General features: G+C 38.7%; 1 long non-coding RNA gene across 1 annotated transcript; it reads left to right on the forward strand.

Moving 5' to 3' along the window:
- Nucleotides 1-384: 384 nt before the first annotated feature.
- Nucleotides 385-23,431, forward strand: LOC109425116 (uncharacterized). The gene is made up of 3 exons (XR_009998784.1): nucleotides 385-22,068; nucleotides 22,122-22,207; nucleotides 22,264-23,431. It is a non-coding gene; the product is annotated as an uncharacterized LOC109425116 (long non-coding RNA).
- Nucleotides 23,432-26,230: the final 2,799 nt, after the last annotated feature.

A 26,230-nucleotide genomic window follows, 5' to 3' on the forward strand; every position in this document is an offset into this window, starting at 1 on the left:
TTCAATTGTTTTTTTGGGCCACTTCCAGTGGAACACCAAGACCCGGTTCCGGAACACTACCGGTTCAGATATGGTCTGGGATGATTTTCCTGCTCATTGCCCATCAGGTCATCGAAAATGCCGTGGTTTGATGTGTCGCATGCATGGGTTTGGTTCAATTGCATATTTGGCCACTTCCAGCGGGACGCCCAGAAGAACCGGTTCGGGAACACTACCGGTTCAGATATGGTCTGAGACTATTTTCCTGCTTATCGCTCATCAGGTTATTGAAAATGCCTTGGTTTGATGTGTCGTATGCATAGGTTTGATGCATTTTCATATCTTGTCCCTTCCTGGGGTACCGTTCCGGAACACCTAAATGGCCATATCTCCGGAACGGCTGGACCGATTCGAACCATTTTCAATAGGAAACAATGGGACCAGATTCCGCGTCGAATGAACCGTCGGTCATTGAAATCGTATGAGGTTTACTGCCAAAAAGTGATGTGAGTTTTTTTGTACACACACATACACACATACATACACACACACACATACATACACACAGACATCACCCCAATTCGTCGAGCTGAGTTGATTGGTATATGTGACTCGACCCTCCGGGCCTTCTATCGAACAGTCATTTTTGGAGTGAACATATAGCCTTTCCAGTACACTTAGTGTACGAGAAAGGCAAAAAATTAAAGAGTTGTGCTGAAATTGAGTTTGAGAAAATTATCAGATGTTGAGGACCTATGATTGTTTTTTTTTTGGACTACAACCGCATACCTTCTGATACCTCCTGAAACGGCTAGAAATGCTACGAAACGCCAAAAAAATGTATTGAATGCCATCAGAAACCTCGCATGACCTCGAGCATATCCAACTCAAAACAAATTGCCATTTTCAACTCGATATCTTTCAATTTAAAAATACAAAAAAAAAGAAAAAAAATATGGGACCTTGTGAAATTTCATTCGAGATTTTTTTTATTCTCTATGTTGCCATAGAATTTCTTGCAATGTTTCTTATGGAGGTTGTTCTACATCTAAAGTAATCTACAATAACGTGTTGAGTGATTCACAAATTGATCCAGGAGGTGCAATGCAAGTAGTTGAAAAAATAGACCTGATGATCACTGAAAAGGAATCTTATTTTTCAGATATGTGAATTTTAAGTCCATCTCGAATAACATTTAACAAAGTCTAGTTTTTTTCTAAATATTTTTATTTTTGAATTCCCTGTCACTTAAGTATGGTTAGATGTATCAGGGCATCAGAACATTGGCTCATGATTAGATGTACGAATGACAATTATTTATAGTTTCTGCATTGAAACTTGTTCGTAGAATCTTTTATGGTAAAATTGTGCCCTTTTTAAAAATTGATAAAATATAAAAATTGGAAAAAAGTTAGAAGCATTTGACCATCCTGGGCTGCTTGGCAAATTTTTAGGCTGGATGTCAGCTTTCTACAGAAAAATAAAAGAAATCGAAGAGTAAGGTTTTTGTAAACAAGAAATTATATGATATCTAATACAGATCCGTAATAAATATTACTCCATTCATAAACTCATAAACTATCAAAGATCGCGTCTACGCCCAAGTAACAATTCCTTTGCTGATTGGTTTTGTTTGATTTTTATTAGGGTTTTATTACAGCAATAGTTAAAACTCACAATGTTATGACTACTTTTATGAAAAGCATTGATGAAATGTTTTATAGTATACTTGAAGATATCCATAAAGCTAGATTTCAAGAGTAAACAAAATTCTCCAATATGTAAACTTTCTGGCATTCATTATTACCACAATAAAACTGCTCAAACTCTCAACAGATGGTGATCCGTTCGATTAGTAACAAATAGAGGGTCTTGCCTGGGATTTCCCGGGACAAATATCTCGGGACATCCCAGGATCTGAAAAATCCCGAATCCCGGGATATTTTTTCGAAATTCCCGGGATTCCCCGAAAATTAAAAAAAAAATTACAGTGTGTTTACTAAATCACAACTTTTTTATCAATGTTGCCATTTTCCATTCAATTCTACGCTATCTAGCAGGTATAATTTACTTTATTTATACTCAAATCAAGTTTTTGATGATTTTTTTCCGATTTTTTCAAGGAAATTTTGGCAGAGCTTATGTCATTCATTTTTCATTTACGTGGCGTTACATTACAATTATAATAAAACGGAACAACTGGAAGAATATCGAAATGCGTAATAAAATGAGTTATTTCAAGCTATTGCTAGATTGTCCTGGTAATATTCCTTGAATTCATGTTCATGTTCAACATTTATAGTAGCAGATTTTGTAAACATTTTTACAACTTCTGAAAACTTTTCTTAAAAAAAAATCTATTCGTATATAATATTCTACTGCCCTGAGCAATTGCTGGATACATTATATTATGAGGAAAATCCTCATAATTTTCAGAGGCAAACGGATAAGTAATTCCTAATTTCTGCGGGACTTTGATAATCCATATTTCAGGACGATTTCGTAAACATATTTTCGATTAAATTCGTTGAGACATTTTCTTTTTAAGCTTAGGCTAAATTTCCTGCGGAACTCATTGGAATATTCAGAGCAAGAATCGCGAAAGATAATTCAAGTGATAATTTTGACAAAATACCGTTTTCTGCAGAAATTTCTTCGAAGGTAACAGCTCAACCTAGCAAGCAGACCAGAACTTTTTTGGGCAGAAGTTTTTCAGCACCTTGGAGAAACATACCATATCGAATTGCAAAAAAATAATAAAAATATGGAAATGTTGAAAAAAAAACACAAAAACCATCTGAAGAAATTTCTAAAGGTTGTAATCTTGCAAAATAAATAAAAAAAATGGTCAATGGAGTTTCAGGATAGAAATCATGAAGAAATCTTTGAAAGAATTTTATTAGACTATTTAAGGGATTTTTGAAGATATTTATATCAATTTTACTAAAAGTTTGTTGAGAGGGTCTGCTTAGAAATACTCTGTTTTTTCACAGTTTCTTCAATAAATCTAAACGGAATTCCGAAATTTTAACATGAATTTATTTCAAAATTAGTTGAATTGCTTCACTCACATATTTTCTCAAAGAAAAAACAAAATGCTGACAAAATTTTTTTTACCTTTCTCCCTCCGAACTTTGTTATCAAAATATATAATTTGTTTCCAAAAATAACATAATAGACCCCATGAGTTGGTTATATAATTGCTGCTGAAATTCTATTAAATCTTTATTTAATAATTCCTCTTGGATATTAGGTAAATGTAGTTTTCTTGGATTTCCACACATACTTTATTCACGTGTCAGGGTAAATTATAAGGGATTTTTCTGGAAATGTCATCAAGCTCTGTCAAAAGCTTCGATTCCCGAGCAGAGGAGAATATCAAAATAATAACAATGGAGTCACAAAATCTGTTTTTATATCTTAGTTTGTTATTATTAACTTATTGAGGTATTACCGTTCCATAACATGTTGTGTTGGACAATCTTATTTTGTTATGATCATGCTATTGGTATATTTTCTTTAAATTACATTTCAATAACATGTTTTGTGGTAGCATACATTCAGTTACTATTGTGTTATTGTGACTGTACAAATATTTGATCATTGTTAGCACAACAATAACAATCTTTGCTATCAAAACTAAACCATTCAAGATTGACGTTGTCCACAGCATTTCGCGAGGAACTGATAAGAAAATATTATGTTCTCATCAGTTTCCCTTCCTCATCTTTTTAATATTACATTCTAACTGTAACAGAAGCCCTTTGATAAGAATACTTGTTTTTGCCTTTCTCGTACACTAAGTGTACTGGAAAGGCTATATGTTCACTCCAAAAATGACTTTTTGATAGAAGGCCCGGAGGGTCGAGTCACATATACCAATCAACTCAGCTCGACGAATTGAGGTGATGTCTGTGTGTGTGTATGTATGTGTGTGTGTGTGTATGTATGTGTGTGTGTGTATGTGTGTGTACAAAAAAAACTCACATCACTTTTTGGCAGTAAACCTCAACCGATTTTAATGACCAACGGTTCATTCGACGCGGAATCTGGTCCCATTGTTTCCTATTGAAAATGGTTCGGATCGGTCCAGCCGTTCCGGAGTTATGGCCATTTAGGTGTTCCGGATCGGTACCCCAAGAAGGGGCCAGATATGAAAACGCTACAAACCCATTCATGCGACACATCAAACCACGGCACTTTCGAAAACATGATGAACGGTAAACAGGAAAATAGTCTCGGGCCATATCTGAACCGGTACTGTTCCGGAACCGGTTCCGGGTGACCCGCCGGAAGTGGCCAAATATGAAAGTGAATCAAACCCTTCATGCGACACATCTAACAGCGGATTTTTCGATAACCTGATAAACAGTAGGCAGGAAAACATTCTCAGACCATATCTGAACCGGTAGTATTCCGGAACCGGTTCTGGGTGTTCCGCCGGAAGTGGCTAAATATGAAAGTGAACCATATCCATGCATGCGATACATCAAACAGCGGCTTTTTGATAGCCTGATGAACAGTAGGCAGGAAAATATTCTCGGATCATATCTGAACCGGTAGTGTTCCGGAACCGGTTCCGGGTGATTCGCCGGATGTGGCCAAAGATGAATGGGAACCAAAACCATGCATGCGATATATCAAACCGTGGCTTTTTAGATAATCTGATGAACAGTAAGCAGGAAAGCATTCTTTAATCATATCGGAACCGGTAGTGTTCCGGAACCGGTTCCAGATGTCCCGTCGGAGATGGCCAAGTATAACCCATGCATGCGACATATCAAATAGTCGCTTTTTTGTTATTTTGATGAACAGTAAGCAGGAAAATATTTTCCGAACATATCTGAACCGGTAATGTCCGGAACCGGTTCTGGGTGTCCCGCTGGACATGGCCAAATATAAAAGTGAACCAAGTCCAGGCATGCAACACATCAAATCACGGATTTTTAGGAAAACTGATTGACAATTTTCATGAAACTAGTCTAAGGCCGCATCAGGGACAATCGGTAAGTGATGAAATGTGAACCGAAACTGCTTTGGAAAGTGGTAAAATGTGAAATTGAAGCAAACCCATGCGTGTGGTGCCATAAAACCACGCTAATTCGACAATGATTGCTGTCAGATTACCTGGGTGAACTTTTAATTCGATAAACTAACTATATTTTAGTTTTTGTTTAGATTGTAGGATTGGTTTTTGAATACAAATCCTACAGATATTGTGGTTATACGAATTGATAGCTTGTTCCTTTTACGATGGTTGGCTTCCGAAGTTCACTGAAGTTGGTCACAAAACGGATCAGGTGTCGGAAAGCACCAAATTTGAACTTTCGGAAGTAGCAGCTGCACTAGGAGCCGTTACGGGTGTGAGTAACAGCACAATATCGAATCATTCGTATTTACAGTGTATTACATTGTGACATTGTCGAATTAAAAAATGTCGTATTAAAGAGTGATGAATGCGCAGGGTTTGACAGTACATGAAATAGCAGCTTTTTTGATAACACAATGATCGATTTGTAAGAACTTAGCCTCAGATCATATTTAAGACAACCGGTAGTGTCCCGAAACCAGTTCTGGGTTTCCCACTGGAAGTGGTCAAATGTATTAGATGAAGCTTATCGTGTTTTTCAGGTAACCTAATGCTTGTAAGCAATGAAATAGTCTCAGACTATATTTGGGAGACCCGGTAGTGCGGGAACCTGTTCCGGTACCGTATCGAAAGTAATCAAATGTACCATGCGATACATTACATCACGGCTTTTTTAATAACCTGAGGAACGGTTAACTAGTAAATAGGCTCATACCACATTAAAGACTGCCGGTAGAGTTGCACAACCAGCGTTTGGTACTTCGCCGGAACTACGAAAGTAAATAAATTCCATGCAAGCGATAAATATGTGTAAGAGAACAAATTCTTTACAAACTAAACCCACATAAAAACAGACGTCTCACTATAATTACTACCTATCGTTCTTGTTTTCAACGGTCAATAAAATATAGCCTAAAATATGCAGAAAAAACTTTGTCGAAGACCGCAAAGTGATCTGTAATTGTGTAAAAACTTATATCTTAGCTTGTTAGTATCGTCTTAATATTGATTAGCCTCCAGTGTTGGTGAAGGTGCTCAAGCAGTCAACTGAGAAGTCTGATATTATTCAGCTCTGCATATACGTTGAACATAACGTCGGACCATGTGCCATTAATAAGTTTTAAGTCAATTCAATGATGGCTTTGATAAAATGCTTGCTTTTCTTTAAAAAAATATCAGGATTTAGGAACACTTTCACTTACGTCGACGGAAAGATTGTGAGAACATATTCGACGAGAAAGGCACTATCACCACTAGGTGGATTAATTTGGGTTTTTTTTTAATTTCTTTGGTAACACCTTCGGAAAGTTCTTCTAAACTTTGTTGGCAATTGTAGGCAACTTTGTTGGCAAAATTGTTTCTCAACGTTTATTTGACATATCATATGTAGGCGAGTTACAGTAAAAAATTCAGCTCAATCGGAGCATTGATTACGGAGAATGAGATATGTGAAGTAAGCGACGTTGCTTAAAAATGGAACAAAAATCGATTTCAAATCATCAACCTTGTATGGAAAGTTGAAAAAAATTGCGCTCTACTGTAATTTTTTTCCTTCGCGTTTTCGAACTCAGGGCATCAAAAATGATCATCAGCTTACCGAGTTCAAAAACGCTGTAAACTAGTGTAATTTGACTATCCCCTGTACCTCTGTTTCTTGTAATGATGTTATTTTCAGGCATATTTATATGTCATGACACTTATTCGTCGTTATCATTGTAACTTTATTCCTTTATTTAGATTTTATTTAATTAAGGTTCAATGTATGACCTGTGATTGCAAGACTCGCGCTAGAATTATTCAAAAGACAGAAGTAAAACTGTAATGTGTCACTAAAAAGCCATATCCATGACACAACTATGTATATACCTATGTACACCATTTTTGCTCCGTGTTGTTTTATCCTTCGTCATCGTCATCGATAGAGGTTCGAAGTGATAGCAAAAGAACAAATGGCAACGGACGGAGGGAGAATCTTTTTTCACCACCCACCAAAGCAGCCATCCATACTTTCACCGTCATGTATGTAGCACGAAGTTACTCTCGTTCGTAGAAAATTACTGGCCCCCGCCATAGCTGGAACCCATTACGTAATCATCATCCGCCACTACTGCTGCACTGTTGGGAGTTTTGGGTGGCCAAAAATCAGAAACGGATGATGATCGATTTCAATATTCGATTGGTGATTCAAGCAGGATAGTCGAAGAGCTTCAGTTGTGATGGGTAAGCGCATGGGTGACGCATTCGATTTCCAGCCGGTCCAGGAACCTTTTCTTAAAGACTTGTTCTCGTTTTTCATGGGCATATAGTATCTTCGTGCCAGACACATGCAAAATTGACATTGGCAAATGAAGCTCTCAGCTAATGACTATGGAAGTGCTCTTAGTACACTGAGCAAGCTGAGAAGCAGGTTTTGGCCCAGCTGGAACGTTATACCAAGAAGTAGAAGAAGAAGAAGACAATAATTGGTCCAGAGGATAAGATATGAGTTTATCAATCTTAATTCTTATAGAGGTATCGAAAGTGAACTTTCAGAGATCCTTCCAGAAATTTTCTAGAAACTTTAAAAGATTTCATAAATTTTCACAAATTTTCTCAGATCTTCATACCTTGATATTCAGAACAGACAATACAATACCTATAATTGACCACCTACTAGCCTCAAGCCGCCCCACAGTGATGCTCGTCTCGCACGGTTCTGTGTTGACTGGAGTTTAAAAAGTATAGTCTAAGTGGCACCGGTAAGCCAGCAGTTAAGTTCAGCTGCGGAAGCTCCTTCTAGGCAAAAGGAAGCTCATTTAAAGAGAAAAGCAAAAGTCAACGACATTTGTATGCTGCAAGTTTAATGGGGGGTTCGCTGCAATTGGGACACGCCAAGAAATGGCTGGGGAAGAAAGACAGTCTGCGAGGTGATTCTCGTGAAAAACTGTCTGTCAATCGAGGGATAAGGAAGCCCAAATGGCTGGGGCTTTGCGAGGAAAATTTATTAAGTATTTAAAAGTGCAACGAGGTTGCAGCGAAGCGTTTAAGTGCTTTATGGGTTGTTGACCACCTCTGTGGTAGAAATTGTTTTGACCTGTTGTGGCTTCGGTATTGATTGATTTAATGAATAGTTGATTCTTCCTAATTAGGAATTTGAATCAGAGTCACTGAAATACACACTTGACAACGAGACGAACAAACCTCTAAGAATCATTTAAATGGCTCAGATTCATGCTTAGACGTTAGAGCCCACATTGATTTAACGATTAGTGAATGTTTATTCTTGTGCAAATTTATCTACCAATAACCTTTGGTGTGAGGATAAAACACCGTGTGTAGAAAGGGCAGGCATTTTAACACTAGAAACCATTTCTTCCGGTCTTAAAAGCAGCATGTCGACGTTGGAAGCAAATTTCCAAAAATGGAAATTCCGTGTTGTCGTTGTAATTATTTATTACCGCTCATACACACACCGCTAAGTGCACAACAAGGATTTTTCCTTCTCTTTCATCGAAATGGAGTAGGAAGCGAAAATCATAAAGCGGAATGGATAAGATGGAGCAATACAAAAGTGTATCTTTCGTGATGATTGTATTAGTATCTACAAATGCTGTTCGGATTTTATCCTGGAATTGCTGCAAGACGCTTCTCCTATAATTCAAAAGCATCCCAGTTCGTTTTCTGTGGATGAAAACATGAATATTTAGATCTACGTCTCATTAACACTCCCACTGCCATGCCGTGATAACGGTAAAATTAAAGGACTTTGGTATCGAATTTGATTTTTAAAATTTATTTATAAACTCGTGTATCCCCATGTAAGATTTCTTAACTATTGCTTTGGGGATTCCTTTGGTATTTTTTTTTTTCAACAATTCTTTTGTAAGTTGCTCAAGTAATGCATTTAAAACTTCTTCATCAATTTCTGTGAGAATATTGAGAAAAAATATTTAACTTTGTTGCAATTTTTTTTTGGAAGTCCTTTGGCAATTTCTTCGAATAATGCTTCAGCGATATCTATGAAATTTTCTTCGGCAAAAAAATGAGAATTTCTTCGGTAGGTTAATTTTTTATATATCTTTATTACCGAGACTTTCAGCCCGAGGCCGGTTCATCTCCATGTAGGTTAATAAGATTTTTAGAGTTCTTTGGACATCTTGAAGAACTAGCATGTTAGTTAACCGTTACAAATAAAACACACGGCAATTTTTTTTTTTTTTGATAATTTTTAAACTAAATTTTCAATTTTATTTTATTTATTTTTTTGCTAAAGGAATTTCGGAAGGGATTCCACAAAAAAAATGCTAGGGAAGTTTCAAGTAAGTGTTTTAAAGACAATATCTTGGGAATTTCCTAATCATTTTCCGAAGGTAAAGTAGTTCGGAAAGAATTGCCGGGAATGTGGATTTTTTTTTACATGTTTGAGTTAAGAGCAAGCAAGTTGGTTAATATTCTCAAAAAATGACGCAAATTAAAAAAAATAAAATTTCCACTGAAATTTCTTTGCATATTTTCACAGTAATTATTTTCAATTATTTTTCCAATATTTTTAGGCATCTTCTATGGCCATTTCACAAGAAGCTTCATTTATCATCTATTTAGACAGTGCAATTATGTTAGGAATTCCATCCGCTTTTCTTCCGCAATATTCTTTGGGTATTTTTTCAGCAGTTTCTCTGAAAATTTCTCATACAATTTCTTTGGAAATTCAGAAGGTACCAATTGAAATTTCTGATGCAATATTTAAAGGAATTAATTTCGAAGGAATTCACAAAGAAATTGCAATTTCGAAAAAAAATGGCCGAAATTTTTTGAACATTGTCACATAAATTCCGCAAATGACTTCTGAAAAAAAAAACACAGAAAAAAATCCTAAGAAATTTCCGAAAACTGCTTGAGAAATTTCCAATGGAATTACCGAGGAAATTTCCATAAAAGAGCTGAAGAAATTTCCAGAGAAATTGCAAAGGACTACATATGAGAATTACCAAAGGGTCTCCTTAAAAAAAATCGGAAAAATGCCAATGAATTTGTAAAAAAGTTCCAACAAAAACTCCCGCAAAAGTATTTCGCAAAGAATATGCTGAAGTAATTTTGAAAGAAATTCTTAAAGGAATTGCTGGAATTACTCGAGGAATTAAAAAGTACTTTCAGAACAGCTTTTCAAAGAAAAAGTCGGAGGAATTGTCAAAATAATTTTGGAAGAATTGCCATAGGAAAAAACAAACCCCGATAATACATCAACGACATTTCGCTGAGAAATGATCAAAAGAATTGTCAATGCAATTCTAAAAGAAAGCTACGAAGCGAGTTTCGAAGAAATTTCCAAAAACATTCTCAAAGAAACTGCTGCATCATTGAAGAATTCACGAAGAATATTTCTGAGAAATTCATAGGATTTAAATGGAATTAATAAAAAAATTTGGTAATTTATTCTGCAAGGATTTTTTAAAGGGATTTCCCAAAGAATTTTCACATTGAGCATAAAATTCTCAAAGGCATTGATGTGGTAGTTACCAGAGGACACAGAAAACATGTCCGTTAAAATTCACGATGGACTTTCAAAGGAATTCCTGTGTTGCTGAATTTATTGCTGACTGCATTACCGAAGAAATTTGCCAAGGGATGGTCAGAGGGATTGCTGGATAAATTCCAGAAAACAAAATGACCAAAACAATTGCAAAAAACCTTAATTAATCCACCTAGCAGTGATTGCACCTTTCTCGTGCCCTAAAAAACCCATTTCAACAAAACTCAAGTGACATGTTGATGAATATCGCACTTTCATACGTTTAACAAGAATCCATTTCATGGCACCAAAAATCATGTCGTTTATCTGGATTTGGATGTTTGAGCCTAAAAATCTTAAAAAAAGCCGCTATCTTGAATTTTGAACAGCCTTTTTGGATTTAAGTTCGCCTTGGATATTCTTGTCGGACATCTTCTACATATCGAATATACCCATATATCTTGATTTTAGAGCCTAAACCCCCATTTCTCAATCGCCATCTTGAATTTGGAGCCACCATCTTGGATTTCAGACACCTTCTCTATACCAAATATTCCCATATTGCATGGTTTAGAGCCCAGGACGCCATTAAACAGCCGTAATCTTGGCTTTGGAGCCGCCGTCTTGGATTTTAGACCGACATCTTGGGTATTCTGTTTACAATTTTTGGACTCCGGATATCTTCCTCATACCAAATATACCCATATCGCATGGTTTTAGGGCCTAAAACTCAATTAAACAGCCGCCATCTTGAATTTAGAACCGTTATCTTGGATATTCTGGTCGCCATTTTTGGACTCTGGACATCTTCCTCATTCCAAATACAACCATATTACATGGTTTTAGAGCCTAAGACGCCATTGAACAGCCACCATCTTTGATTTGGAGCCGTCATCTTGGATGTTAGACCGAGCATTCTATTCGCAATTTTTGAACTCCGGAAATTTTTTCATACCAAATTGTTTTGGACCTAAAACTGCATTGAACAGACGCCATCTTGAATTTAGATCCGTTATCTTGAATTTGGAGCCGCCATCTTGAATATTAGGCTGCCATCTTGACTTTTGGGCCGACATAATGGAATTTCTGGTCTCTTATGTTGATTTTCGTACAAAAATCGTCAACCATTCCAAAAGCTACAAAAATCGCCGCAGTTTGATGTGTCGGTTGATAGGGCTTGGTTCAGTTTTATATACGGCCAGTTCTACCGGTGCTGATCCGGATCACTGAAATGGCCATAGCTCCAGAACGCCTTGACCGATCCGGACCATTTTTAATAGCAACAGACATCATCTCGGATCATTCGTCGAACTGAGTTGATTGGTATATGTGACTTGACCTTCCGAGTCTTCTATCGACAATTCGTTTGTTAAGTGAACATATAGCCTTTCAGTACACTTTGGTGTACGAGAAAGGCAAACAATAATCTTAACAACTACTGGAAAAATTAAAAAAAAAATAATGCCCAAGAAATTACGAAAATGGTTGACAACAATGCCAAGTTAACCACTAAAGGAATTGTCAAAACAGTTTCCAAATAAATTACCGATGAAAATTTTAAAGAATGTGCTTTGAAGATTCTTTGAAGAAATTTCCGAAGTCATTACACTTAAATTTCCAAACTAAGTGATTTCCCAAAAAAATGTGGCCAGAGAAATTTCCAAATAAATTGCCTGAAAAAAAACCAAAGAAATTGCGAAAAAATGTCCGAAGGAATAATTAAAAAAAACTTGTAAACTCGCAAGATTATTGAACAGTTAAATAGAATAATAAAATATTGTTCTTTTTTGTGTTCTATTTACTAATTGATAGAGCCCGATTTTCTTTTATTTATGTAAAAGAGTGTTCAACAATTGGTGAGCTTGTTCCATTTCAGAATTTTGTTTTCTAAAGTCGGAATGACTGATGTGCATTGTGATGCATAATACCTACATCGACATTCCAAACTAAAAATATAACAGATGGCACTTTTTTCTGTGGTAGTAAAAACGAAATTTCTCGGTGAAGAAGTTTTTCCGGAACATGAAGTAATCACTAAAAGTTGCCTTTCCAAACCATTGTTGGTTTCTAATCACTAACTTTTCACAAAAATATCCCGTTTTCTAACAATTAACGTTTTTGTTCCATACACAGAAAAAAATATTCATGTAAAATTCAGCGTAAAATCATGCACATAAAGGGAATGCTAGAGTTAGTACATATTTACATGAGATATCATGTAAAATTACGTTACGTTCGTGTAAATTTCCGCTAATAGTCGCGTAACCGGTTGGAGTCCATGATGGTTTACGCGATAGTTGGCGGAAATTTACACGATTGTAATGTAATTTTACATTATATCTCATGTAAAAGTGCACTAACTCTAGCATTCCCTTTATGTGCATGATTTCTCGCTGAATTTTAATTACATATTTTTTTCTGTGTATGATTTGACAGTTCTTGGCTACCATGCTTCCGTGAGTTTGAGGGTTGTCAGCGCTGGAAACTAGATCCTATAAAAGAGCTTGTATGCAATTTTCACTGCTGGCGCCAATTGAGAGCAATCAATGAAAATGTAAACAGCAATCATTCCATTAATGGTTTTCGCGATTTTTCCATACGATTTCGCAGTTCTTGACTACCATGCTTCCGTGAGCTTGAGGTGAGGATTTTAGAAAGTTGACAACCGAGAGTAGCACAGACGATGCATCGAATACCAGGCGGCTGTCATCTGAATACTACCCCGCAGGAAAAAAGTGAGTCAACATCGCTGAACCCCACTACGTCACTACGTGCTGAACCCCAAACAAATAATCGTTTCAGGACCAACAATTGAAAAAGGCAAAATATTTTTCCCAACAAAATATATAATTTTCCAAAATACTAGGGCAATTGTGACAAAAAGTTATCTTGTTGATTGGTATATGGTACTTTAAATAAAAACGTGTGTGAATTAGCTCGTTATTGTGGTCCTAAAGAAGAGATAAAAAAATTTACTCGCAAATTACGCTCAAATCAAATGTTTGCCCCGAAACTGATGCTGACTTCAAAAACATGGACGAATCGCAACCGGCTGTTGAATACAAGCGATGGTGTCGCCGTCGGGCTGTCAGCGCTGGAAACTAGATTCTATAAAAGTTCTTGCATGCAATTTTTACTGCTGGCGCCAACTGGGAGCAATCAATAAAAAATGTAAACAGCAGTCATCCCATTATTGACTGGTAAAAATGTCGATTTTCATACAAAATTGCCATCTTTGGGGGGCTGTAACTGTAACTTGCTTTTGCTTTTGCTTTTGTGAATAAGCTTTAAGCGCAAAACTAATTAGACAGCGATATATTCCTTTGATATACACCTTCTCTTACGATCCAACAAGCTGTGCTAGCGCCTTCTGTGGACTATAGTCTGCAAAAACATATTTTGTGCAACATGCTCATCATCTTCTAGATCTTCTAGATGTTACGTTTGTGTGTCTGTGCTACAGCCAATACCACAGCACTGACGGTATCTACATCGGTATTTTTGAGCTCTTGAAAACGGTGGTTAGAATCGTTCGTGAGTATCGAAAAGAGCACGCAAGTTGCAAATAATTATTATTGTCGCCAACCTAATTTTCGCCCAGTTTATGATGCGTATTACCTACTTCGTAATCGACTTGACGGTGGTGAGTGAGGGTGAGTGAATGTACTGGAAAGATAAGCGGTGTCGGAACGCATGCCATTACCATAAGCACTGCAGGAACGTGCTCGACCAAACTCGAAACTGGCAAGGCCGGGAATTCGCACCATGAGACGGAGGTGGTGGTGAAAAGCGACAGGAAAATTTGTTCTGCGTTGGTGCGTAAAATGAAAAATTGTATTCAATTACCAAGGGGGCCATGCGGTTGCGTATCAAGGGTTTGGGGTGATTTTTTTTTCGGACTGAGGCAAGCTATAATTGGGCACTGGATAAGTTACACTTTTTGAGGATCAAGGATGGGAGCTGTAAGAAGAGATGTAGATCGAATATTAAATAAATAATGTCAAATAAATTTGTTACAATTAGTTTCTGGAGCAACCGTGTGATATAAATGTGATGTTGTAAGCGAACAGTTTCCGAGGTCAGATTTTTTTAAATTCTTTATTACTTAACCTAATTTACAGGGCTCTCTTTTGTCCACAAGGGCCTTATGTGAGCGATGCCAGCTGCACTTGTACTTTGTACATCGTCTAAATGTATTCTATTCTAATTCTACTATATCGAATTGGTGCCTTTGTGCTGCTTTCGCTTTTCTACCACGATAATGTTGTTATATGGCGGTTGCGGTTCACCGATATCCAAATTTTCCGGGTCCGATAGAGCTGTAGGCTCAGTGTCAGTTGCTCCCGGGGGGAAGAGTAACTGACGAAAAATAGCAAATGCCAAGGCTGGGATCGAACTCATGACCATCCCCTTATGAAGCGAACGTGTGACCACTGCGCCAGGGGCCCCGACAAGAGGTCAGGTTATAGCTAAAATGGGATATGCTTCTGTCATTTGCGGTATCATCTGCAGTCAACTGAAGAAACTGATATCGTTCCGCTCTGTCTATACCAACAATAAGTTTTCCAATTAGATAATAGCTTACGTCGATGGAATGATCATGAGTACATATTTGACGAGAAAGGCGTGATCACCACTGGGTGGATAAATCAAGTTTTTTTTTTAATTAACTTCATTACATGCCGTACTTTTCGAATATTATATTTCTAAATCTAAATACATTGTACTTTTCCGTTCTACCACAAATCGGCTTAAAAGTTTAACAACTCAACAATACAACGGCTCAACAACCTCCTTCCATCTCAAGGACAAGCGTGTTTTCCAACTCGTTCTCTAACCGAAACAATGCCATCCGGTGGCGACGTTGTTGAAAAATTAATTACTTGAATGTGACTTCGCCAGGTGGCCAGAGTGGTAGTAAGAAGAGAGCAAAAGCATGAAAATCAGGCCAATAATCTAACTCGAAGGTACAGAAGATACAGATTTGAAAATTTCATGCAGATATCAAGGTCAGATGCAATTACATACATATGTATAACCTTGATATTCATAATAATGTGTGATTTAACGAAAACTACAACTAGCATGATCTCGCGAATAGCGTACTCCGGCTGTTGAGCCCGGAATTACACATTCTAGGGCAATCTTGAATAGTAGGCAGAAAAGTCCATAACCTTGTCACAATCCCTCAATCCCCGTCGAGATTTGAATGAACTCGATAGTTCACCCGGGATTCTTACGTTGTTTTGAACACCGTCCATCGCTGCTTTTATCAGTCTGGTCAGCTCCCCAGGAAAACTGTTCTTGTCCATGATTCTCCATCTCCATAGCTCTGTGCGGTCGATACTGTCGTATGCCGCTTTGAAGTCGATGACTGGTGATGCGTTGGGACCTGGTATTGACGGCATTTCTGGAGGATTTGCCATACGCTGAAGATCTGGTCCGTTGTCGACTGGCCGTCGATGATGCCGGCTTGGTAACTTCCCACGAACTCATTTGTTTTAGGTGACAGACGACGGAATGGAACAGCACTTTGTAGGCAGCATTCAAAATAGTGATCGCCCTGAAGTTCTCACATTCCATGCGGTCGTCATTCTTGTGAATGGGGTAGATGGCTTTAGGACAGAAGGTCGAAGGACAAATGGTCGAAGGACAAAAGGTCGAAGGACAAAAGGTCGAATGGACAAAAGGTCGAATGGGGGGTTTCGGAGAGTCACATGTGCGTTACATGGGGTCAGAGACAGCTTCAGAGCATTTTCAGCATATTTCATAATCGTTACGGAGGCGTTACATAGCGTTTTCGGGGGTTTCGGAAGGTCTGAGGTGCGTTACATGGGGTTTCAGGGGGTTTCAGGGGGATTTTGGAGGCATTCCACAAAGAGCTTCAGAGCATTTTCGGCGTATTTCACAAACGGTACGGAGGCGTTATATCGGCACCAACAATTCAAAAGGGCGTAACTGCATTTACAATCAATGCCTTCTCACAAAGCTGTGAAGCGTATCCCATCCCTCTCGAGCAATCCACTAGCACAAATAGAAAGATAAAATCCTCTACTTTCGATTAATGGATGTGAATTGCGTGAGATGAATGAAATACGATCCACAGCTCTGTGAGAAGGCAAAAGCAGTTGCGCCCTTTTGAAATGTTGGTGCCGATATGGCGTTTTTGGGGGTTTCGGAGGGTCTAAGGTGCGTTACATGGGGCTTCCGGCGGTATTAGGGGGTTTTTGGAGGCATTCCAAAAGGCTTCAGAGCATATTCGGAGGATTTCAGAAACGTTATGGCGGCGTTACATGGCGTTTTCGGGGGTTTTGGAGGATCTAAGGTGCGTTACATGGGGTTTCAGGGGGTTTAAGGTAGATTTCGGAGGCATTCCAAAAAGCTTCATAGCATTTTCAGCAGATTTGATTTCAAAGTCGTTACAGAGGCGTTTTGAGAATGGCGGAAATCCTCAGTAGTGTCCCTATATTGTCCTCGAAACCCCAAGCGCAATATTTATTTCCAAAATGGCCTAGGATATCGGGTTTCAACATAAACTCAATTAACCGAAAATATCCGTATGGCATGAGACTTTTTGATTTGTTAGACGTGGGTCGTAGCTATTCAGTTGGGAGCCACTGACACTCCGCTTCTTCACACTTCCGGTTCCTAAGTTATACGCATGTCCCGTTGCAGTTTTCGGAACCACTGGGATTTCATTAGTTCACTCAATTTGCCAATCCTCTACATTTTTTGCAGTGATTAAAAAAATGTCACAGTCACCCATGAATATTTCATGTGCTCATACGTGAATGTTTTTGTTGCATGATAGTCAAGACCATACACCGACGATTATCATGCAAATTACAGTTTTTGACAGTACATTTTGGATCTCTGCTCCCAACGTAAAATATTTCGTTTTGTTTGTTCATATAGTACCCAGAGATTTGTTCTTCTCTAATGAATAGATTGTTTAACTTTATTAAATCGCTGTAATTATTGGAATTTCAGATGACAATATTTCAAAATATTATTCATACTTCTTCTACCCATAGGCTATTCTTTCAAGGAGTACTATTTTCCACATTTAACTTTCATGAATAACATTACTTTATATCCTTCTATTGGCTTCTACTTTCTATCATTCCACAATGGTCCGAATCCACGTTTTAGCAGGAAAAAAATCAGTATCTCTGTTTTCGTTAATTTTAGGCGTTTGGTGTCTTCAGAGAAGTTGTTTGTATTTGTTTGCTGCATCTTTTCCAAAAATTTTTGATTAGGGTGGTCCTCGTCCTAACTCAAATCTGGAAATGAATTTTTTAATTTTAAGTCATACGCGATCGAGTTCTTCACAAAAGTTGTAGGCAATGCTATTTCGAGCAACTTTGCTGAATACGCCGTTTATCTAGCTCTTAATTTGAACATAGTAGGTCAATTTTAAGTTTTGACTTAGGGTGAGCCCCCCAAAAACGGTTTTTTTGCAATAACTTTTTTATTTGATTTTTTTCGAAAATGTGAGCTTCGGAGCATTTGAAGAGCAAGTAATGACGCATATTTGTCCTGAACATTGCATGTTGCTAGGTCTTGTCATTCAAATGTTATGGGTAATTTTTACTTAAAAATAACGATGTCTTCAAATGCTTATATCTCATGGAGCTGGTAAAATAAAAATAGTTCTTTAAGTGGCATTTGGAAGGTCACATATAAAGCCAAATGTGGAGCAAATATTACAAGAACGTTATATTTTAAATTGGAATAAATCGACTCAAAAAATCCCTTTGAAAAATCGAAAAACTACTTATAACTCATACAATTTTAAAGATAGAGTCAAACTGTCTTCGGGAAAAATGTGGGATTTCACCATACCTAAAAGTTTTCCATACACGATTTTTTTGTAAAACGTGAAACAAAAGCTTGAAATTGATAATTTGTTTTTAGAGAATATAATCGTTCTGATTTCCTAGAAAAACATAGCATGTACCCCTAAGAATCAAATTATCAATTTCAAGCTTTTGTTTCACGTTTTGCAAAAAAATCGTGTATGGGAAACTTGTAGGCATGATAAAAACCTACGTTTTTTCCGAAGACAGTTTGACTCTATCTTTGAAATTGTATGAGTTATAAGTAGTTTTTTTCAATTTTCAAGGGGATTTTTGGAGTCGATTTATTCCAATTTAAAAAATAACGTTCTTGTAATATTTGCTCCAAATTTGGCTTTATATGTGACCATCCAAATGCCGCTTAAAGAACTTTTTTTATTTTACCAGCTCCTCGAGATATACGCATTTGAAGACATCGTTGATTTTAAGTCAAAATTGCCCATAACATTTGAATGACAAGATCTAGCAACGTGCAATTTTCAGGACAAATATGCGTCATTACTTGCTCTAAAAATGCTCCGAAGCTCTCATCGTCAAAAAAATCAAATAAAAAAGTTATTGCGAAAAAACCGTTTTTTAATGGCTCACCCTAAGTCAAAACATAAAATTGACCTACTATGTTCAAATTAAGAGCTAGATAAACGGCGTATTCGGCAAAGTTGCTCAAAAAAGCATTGCCTACAACTTTGCTGAAGAACTCGATCGCGAATGACTTGAAATTTAAAAGTTCTATTCCAGATTTGAGTTAAGGCGCGGACCACCCTTATCAAAAATTTTTGGAAAAGATGCAGCAAACAAATTCAAACAACTTCTCTGAAGACACCAAATGCCTAAAATTAACGAAAACAGAGATACGCATTTTTTTCCTGCTAAAACGTGGATTCGGACCATTGTGGCATTCTAGGCATCTATTTCGGATTGCAATGCGGTAGTAAATAGCTGCATATAAGCTAATTGTCGTTTTTCTGTCAAATACTGACCACTTTATCATGTCTTCCAAATTGTCTATTGTCAATTGGTCGGCGTTAAGTCAGAGGGGACCAAGTAACAAAATCGACGAAAATTGGATTTTTAGGGAATTTGATTAAGAATTACTTAAGCTACTTGAAACATTCACCCAATTTTCTTAATATTACATTTAACGAGAGTTATAGCACATTTTTCTTTTGATTGAACCGCAAAAATCGATAATAGTGTGCAGTCAGAGTGGACCATATGCTTGATGTCAAGTGAGTTGAAAAAATATGTATTGGTTAAAATCCAATAAATTAAATAGTTTATCATCAAAATGTGATACGTTTGCAAATCGTATGACTCCCTAACGCATTTTCTGATGATTATTGATTAAGAAAGCTCTTGAAATTCCATTTTATTATGGTCAATATCGTATTTTACAGATCATCGTGTTGAAGCATATTGTGGCATTTCGCGTGCAGACAGAGGGGACCATGTGTCTCTAAGAAAAATGGTTGAAATTACCTTACTCTTCGTAATCCTTTCCAAATCAAAATATGTTTGTTTAGTAGCTGCTGGGCATCATATTGAAATGTACCAATACCCGTTTCATGAAGAAATTGATTTTACCAATTTTTCAAGAATTATGTACTTGGTTCACTCTGTCTGAACGAATTCTTGAAAAATGCCAGTCCTCTGAATAAGTTATTATGAACTGTGAAACTACAATATTTCAAAAACGTATTGAACTATGATCATACATTCAAAAGTTGTTAGCTATTAAATGGTCAAGTTAGGAATTCTTAAATAGCTCATTAAGTGACTACCCTTCATGTGATATTGAACTGTTGTACTTGGTCCACTCTGACTGAACATAAAAATTGAAAATGGTAATCAACAGTGTAAGAACAGACAAATATCCAATTTCAAACTTCCTGCTCACATTATACACTACTCCCATTATCTGTTGTGCTACTTGTGCATTATTTTTTCATCAAATATGTAAATACTTGAGTGTGAACTGTAGTTGGTTGAAGATTTTCCAAAAACCGTTCAGTCAGAGTGGGCTAAGTACAATCAATTAATTAGCAATTTCTCGGTTTTAAGCTTTAATTTATGTTTTTTTTCGCGTTCAATACAGAGCGATGCTGTGATGAATAGTTATTGAGCTTTATGGCAGAAATTCAAGAACATTTGATGAAAAACTCAAAACTTATAAGAGTTGCAAACTTTAAAGTCGTTTTTCTAGAAATTAAGCAAAATACACATGGTCCTCTCTGACTTAACGCCGACCAATTATATTTTTTGTTCTATTCGACCTTTTATCCATTCGACCTTTTGTCCATTCGACCTTTTGTCCATTCGACCTTTTGTCTATTCGACCTTTTGTCCTTCGACCTTTTTGTCCTTCGACCTTTTGTCCTTCGACCTTTTGTCCTTCGACCTTATGTCTTTCGACCTTTTGTCATAGATTCGCTCTCGACTGTGTCGTTGATGGCTACTTTCACTGTACTCCAGCAGTCCTCTAGAGGGACCTCATTCTGCGTGTATGCTGAGGCGACATCTGGTTGTTTTAGCCACTCTAGATTGTACCGTGGCGGTCGCCGATACCGTACATTGTTGATGACGGAGAGTTTGAGGCGCAGTTTGACCATCACTAGGTCGGAGTTGATGTTGGCGCCACGATAGGTCATGTCGTCGATAATGTCGGAAAAGTGCCGTCCGTCATCAGAACGTAGTCGATTTGCGATTCCGTCTTCTATGGTGATCTCCAGGTGTAACGATAAGGACGGCTGTGTTGGAAGAAGGTGCTACTTATGGCCATATTTTTGGAGGCGGTGAAATCAATGACATGTATGTCATTTTCGTTCGTTTGCTGGTGAGCCCTGAGCTTTCCAATCGTCGGTCTGAATTCCTCCTCCTGGTCGTTTAAATCTCATATGACGATCTTGACGTCGTGGCTTGGACAGCGATCGTACTCGTGTTCGAGCTGTGCGTAAAATGGGCCCTTGTCATCATCAGTGCTTCCGGAGTGTGGGTTGTGCATGTTGTTACAGTTAGTTTTATAGAGCAATTATTTGTACTGAAAAGCGTAAATTTGTTCAAGTGTTAAACAAACATCGAAGGAAAACAATTTCTAGGCATCCCTAAATTGTTTGAAAAGCGAAGCAAAGGAAAAATTTTCTTGAAATCGTCGTGACGTGTCGTGCCAGCAAAAGACTTCCGCCAAAAACGAACGAGCACCACAAGTGGCAAAGCCTCGACAACGAGCGGACATAGTAGGTGATAGTGCGCAGAAACCGAATCTCCAAAGTCGGGCCGGAACGAGATTGGCCATAGAGATTACGCTAGCGCAGATCCGGTTTCTTCAATGTAAGTGCATCCGTAAAGGAAATAAACCGCAGTTGCAATTAATCAGATACATAACTTAAAACAGGCAAAAACCCGCGTCACAACATTCCGCACGTGTCGGGAGCTGTCGAGAGAACAGTCACCCAATCCGCTGCGCCTGGACTGTCAACGTAACGATTTGCGGCCAACATCGCTTTTCTGTAAGTTCAGAATCATCTACCAATGTTCATTTGATGATATCCGATTTGTAACAACAGGGAGCGTATTGATCAGACTGTCCAGGAGACGGACCGCAGCACTCTGACACGAGGATTGAGCACGATCGGGCATCCTTGCATAAAGGCACTGTAAGTGAAGCAAAAGGCACTATAGGCTTGATACGAATTGGCGTGCTTTTCAGGAATCTAAACCACCTACGAATAAGCTCCAGATCGAGCTACTCGGCAACGGAGAGAGTGTGTCGCACCAAACAAGCCCCTCTACAGGGTAAGGAAATTATTCACAGCAGGAATAAACAGCACTTAACCTAAACGTCCCCACAGGGTTTTGTTTACCATCTTCACAGCGCACATAGAGGGAACCTCGGAGGGAGCTCTGCACGTCAGAGGCGTTCCCGTCTCTACCCTCGTCCGTCTGGAACCAATCCGCACCAAATCGTCGGCCACGCACGGAAACCACGAGCAAGAAGGCGCGAGCAATCCGGCACAACCAAGCGCGATCGCATCGGCAAATCACGTCCTCCGCCGAGCCTTCTGGAATTCCCCAGACGGAGGTCACGCGACGGCCATCGAAAGAGGCAGCTGGGAGTGTCAACGGCCTCGGTGATTCTAGGTGACAGAGGCCCGCCACCTGATGAGAACGATGGCGGAGTGCAGGCTGGCCGGCACGTCGCGGCAAGGCCCCCATTAGGGAGGATCGATGATACACGGTTGCTGGTGCAATCCTAATTTTCGGTGAGCTACGAATACCCTAAGTTAAGCTATATGAACTAGAGTTAAGAAACAGTAGGGACAGGTAGGCTCTTTGCAAATCAGAGCAATAAAGCAACTTTGTTATGACAAATTGAGTTCGGGCTGCAGTTTGTTGTTTCCGTCATTCTCGCATCCCTAATTGACGGGAAAGAGATTTATAAGTAACAATGTTTATTATGCTGAAGTTGAAGAATCGGCCCTTGATCCTCAACCTGCACATTCTTTCATCGATTGTTCACCAACCGATCACGCGCCTCTACATGTCAGCCTATAATAGCTGTTTCCAGCTCACGCGTGTTGCCGCAGCTCTACTAGATGGTATGATTACTTCCATATGTTTGCGCCATAAATCCTGTCCAACATACCTCCTGCAGTGCTACGATTCCGAACCCGCAGTCCTGCAGTATATCGGCGAGTATGCGGGTGCTCCAAATGAAGTTGAGAGATCTGCAGTTCCACTCAGGAAACTGGCCTTACCTTCCCGGAAGCTACGGATTCTGCATTGTCATTTCCTCTAACTACAGTGCTAAATAGCTAGGTACAAGAGGCAGTCTTCGCCAGGGGTGACGTTTTTCAATGGGCGTCCAGGAGATAGTATTTTACCTGAGCCCCCCAAGTTTATTATTTTTTAATTTTCCACCCAAAACTCAAAAACGTGATATAAAATCTTGAAATCCTTAATGAACCTTGAAGTCCCCCAAAAAGCTTATGAATGTAGTGAAGTCCCCTGAAACGCCCCAAATCTCCCTTTGAAACCCCTTGAAATCTACTAAAACATCGTGCAACGCCTATGATATCCCCCTGAAATACCCTGAAATTCCAAAAAATACCCTTGAAGCCCCTGAACCCTCGAGACACCATGGACGCCCCTAAAATTAACTGAAATATCCATGAGCACTCCATGGAACTCCTCGGAAACTCCCTGGATTCCTTGAAACCCCTTAGAAATTCCTGAAACACCTTTGAAACCCGCCGTAAATCCTCTAAGCCCCTCGATATGTCCATGAAACTCCCCGAAATTCTTTTCGAACCCTCTGAAATCCCCTAGCCAACCTGTTGTGGTGAATTCTGTGATACTGGCAACACTGCATGAATCAAAATAATATATTTAGATTAGAGATGGGCAATCAGATCCGGACCCGTTCAAAAGATCCGGATCCGTGCAGTGAGTGAGCGAACCGTGGCTCTTTTCCAGAGAGAGCCGGATCATCCGTCCGCATGCCTTTGTACGAAAGACCCGAGAAAAGAACCGTTCGCTTCTCGCTCTGGATTGCTTGCAGCTCATTCTCTCAGACACCAACACGACACTCACTCTCTTAATGTGTTATGGCATACCCGCATCCACATTACCTACTAGCTGCGCATTAGGTTGTTCGAGTCAGGTCGCCTAGGACATTCGGATCTGCGCTCTTCCGATTGATCATTGTGTGCGTTGTTAACGTGAAGTCTTCGCCAGGGAACAGACGTGGTTGGTATACGATTGTAGTGGTGAGGGTTCGGAGCCACCGCTCTTTAGCTGTGTTTGCTTGGCGTGAGGAAAAAGCACGTGTCGAAAAGTTATGACTGCTCGGAGTGGTTCGGTCATTCAAGACTGAGCCGCAGATCCGTTCAGAAGATCCGGTTCACTAGAGTGATTTATCCGACTCGGATCCGATCACCGAAGTGAGCCGTTTTGCCCACCTCTAATTTAGATAGAAAAGTGAGTCTGGCGGTTGGAGGTTTGACCCTTTCGTAGTTACGGGAATCTACACTAGAATGTAAGTAATTGAAATTGTAAATAGGTATTTAATAGATTTATAAATAAATCATTATTTCAGCATTGAAGCTGCTTAACTAAAAAGGTGCTTTCAATAGGTGTGATTATTCCGAAGAAAGGTGACCCCCTCAACAAACTTCAATGATTCTAGTTGCCTACTGAACAGTTTGCAATGGAGTCTGCAACACAATGACTGGAATTGCTCGAAAAGCAAGGTGCGGTATGGCGCAAACATTACGAAGATGAGGAACGCCGCATCGAAGATGAATACCAGCGAGAGAATGCAGCGATTGAAGAAGAGTTTAAAAAGGCTCTAGAGAAAATACGATTAGAATTTGAAGCCAAGAAGGACGAGGTAAAAAAACAATTTGGTGCAAAAGATGTTCGAAAAGGTCCGACAAACGAACCGCACTCGATAGATGAAATACCGTCACCTGTTTGCACTACCTCCGAATTCAACGCAAATGGTCAACAGCAGATGTCTATCATCTCAAAACGGCAGCCGAACGTTCAACTACGACCGCACGCAACAGCGCAAAACAATAGAGATGAGAAAAACTGGATAAGCTTGCGGCATTATTACTGTGGAGTCCGGATCGATGACGAGATTCCAACAAAACGACCAACAATAACTGTAGTTGTCGATTCCATGAGTGTGGGATAGCGATGCGGGATTTGAATCCATACAAGATAGACAGTGTGATGATATCATTGATCATTGGTTTATGACCCTGGAGGAATAAGCTCGAATGAAACGTTCACGTTGTGCAGCTCTAGTAATTTTCTCATGTCGTTAAAAAAAAATCTTACAATTAGATAAGGTGGCGATCCAGCAAGTTACCAGTTTCACGGGTGGGAGTTGTTGTGGTGAATTCTGTGAAACTGGCAACACTGCATGAATCAATATATTTAGATATATTTAGATAAAAAAGTGAGTCTGACGGTTGGAGGTTTGACCCTTTCGTAGTTACGGGAATCTACACTAGAATGTAAGTAATTGAAATTGTAAATAGGTATTTAGTAGATTTATAAATAAATCATTATTTCAGCATTGAAGCTGCTTAACTAAAAAGCTGCTTTCAATAGGTGTGATTATTCCGAAGAAAGGCGACCCCCTCAACAAAACCCATTTAAACTTCTTTCTAAGACACTCTATTGACCCCCCCCCCCTTTTAGACCTCCTTGTTTGCCCATACGCCCCACCCTCCTTCATATCTTCTTGGAACTTCCTTTGGCTATTCTCCTTGAACACCCCCATTTACATTTTCTTATGTACAATACTGGTACTGAATAATAATGCTTTCTCTTTTTTTGCAGAGTTTAAAAATCTTGCATAAATTGAATATTTTTAATATCCTACCTTAAAAGATGTTTAACTATAATTCGGGCAAGGTCAGTCAGAAATGTTGTTTACTGTGCAGTAATGTAAAATGGAAAAGAACATATTTATCCTAATGTGGAGCGGATCTGGTGTGATGGTAAGAACACTTGACTATCACGCCGAGGACCTGGGATCGAATCCCACTCCCGACAAACTCGCAAAATGTGAGTTCTTCCTTCGGAATGGAAGTAAAGCGTGGGTCCCGGGATGAACTAGCCTAGGGCTAAAAATCTCGTTAATACAGATAAAAAAAATCCTAATGTATTCGTCTATGCTGGCCTTTGTAAAATAAGAAAATGTTTCTCGCCAATGCGCAAGGAAGGTTAATATCGACACCAATTATATCCTATAAACAAATAGCACACCTTCATGTCATAACTCAAACAATTTTCCAAACGCAA

This window comes from Aedes albopictus, chromosome 3 (genome assembly GCF_035046485.1).
Source record: "Aedes albopictus strain Foshan chromosome 3, AalbF5, whole genome shotgun sequence".
Lineage (NCBI taxonomy): Eukaryota > Metazoa > Arthropoda > Insecta > Diptera > Culicidae > Aedes > Aedes albopictus.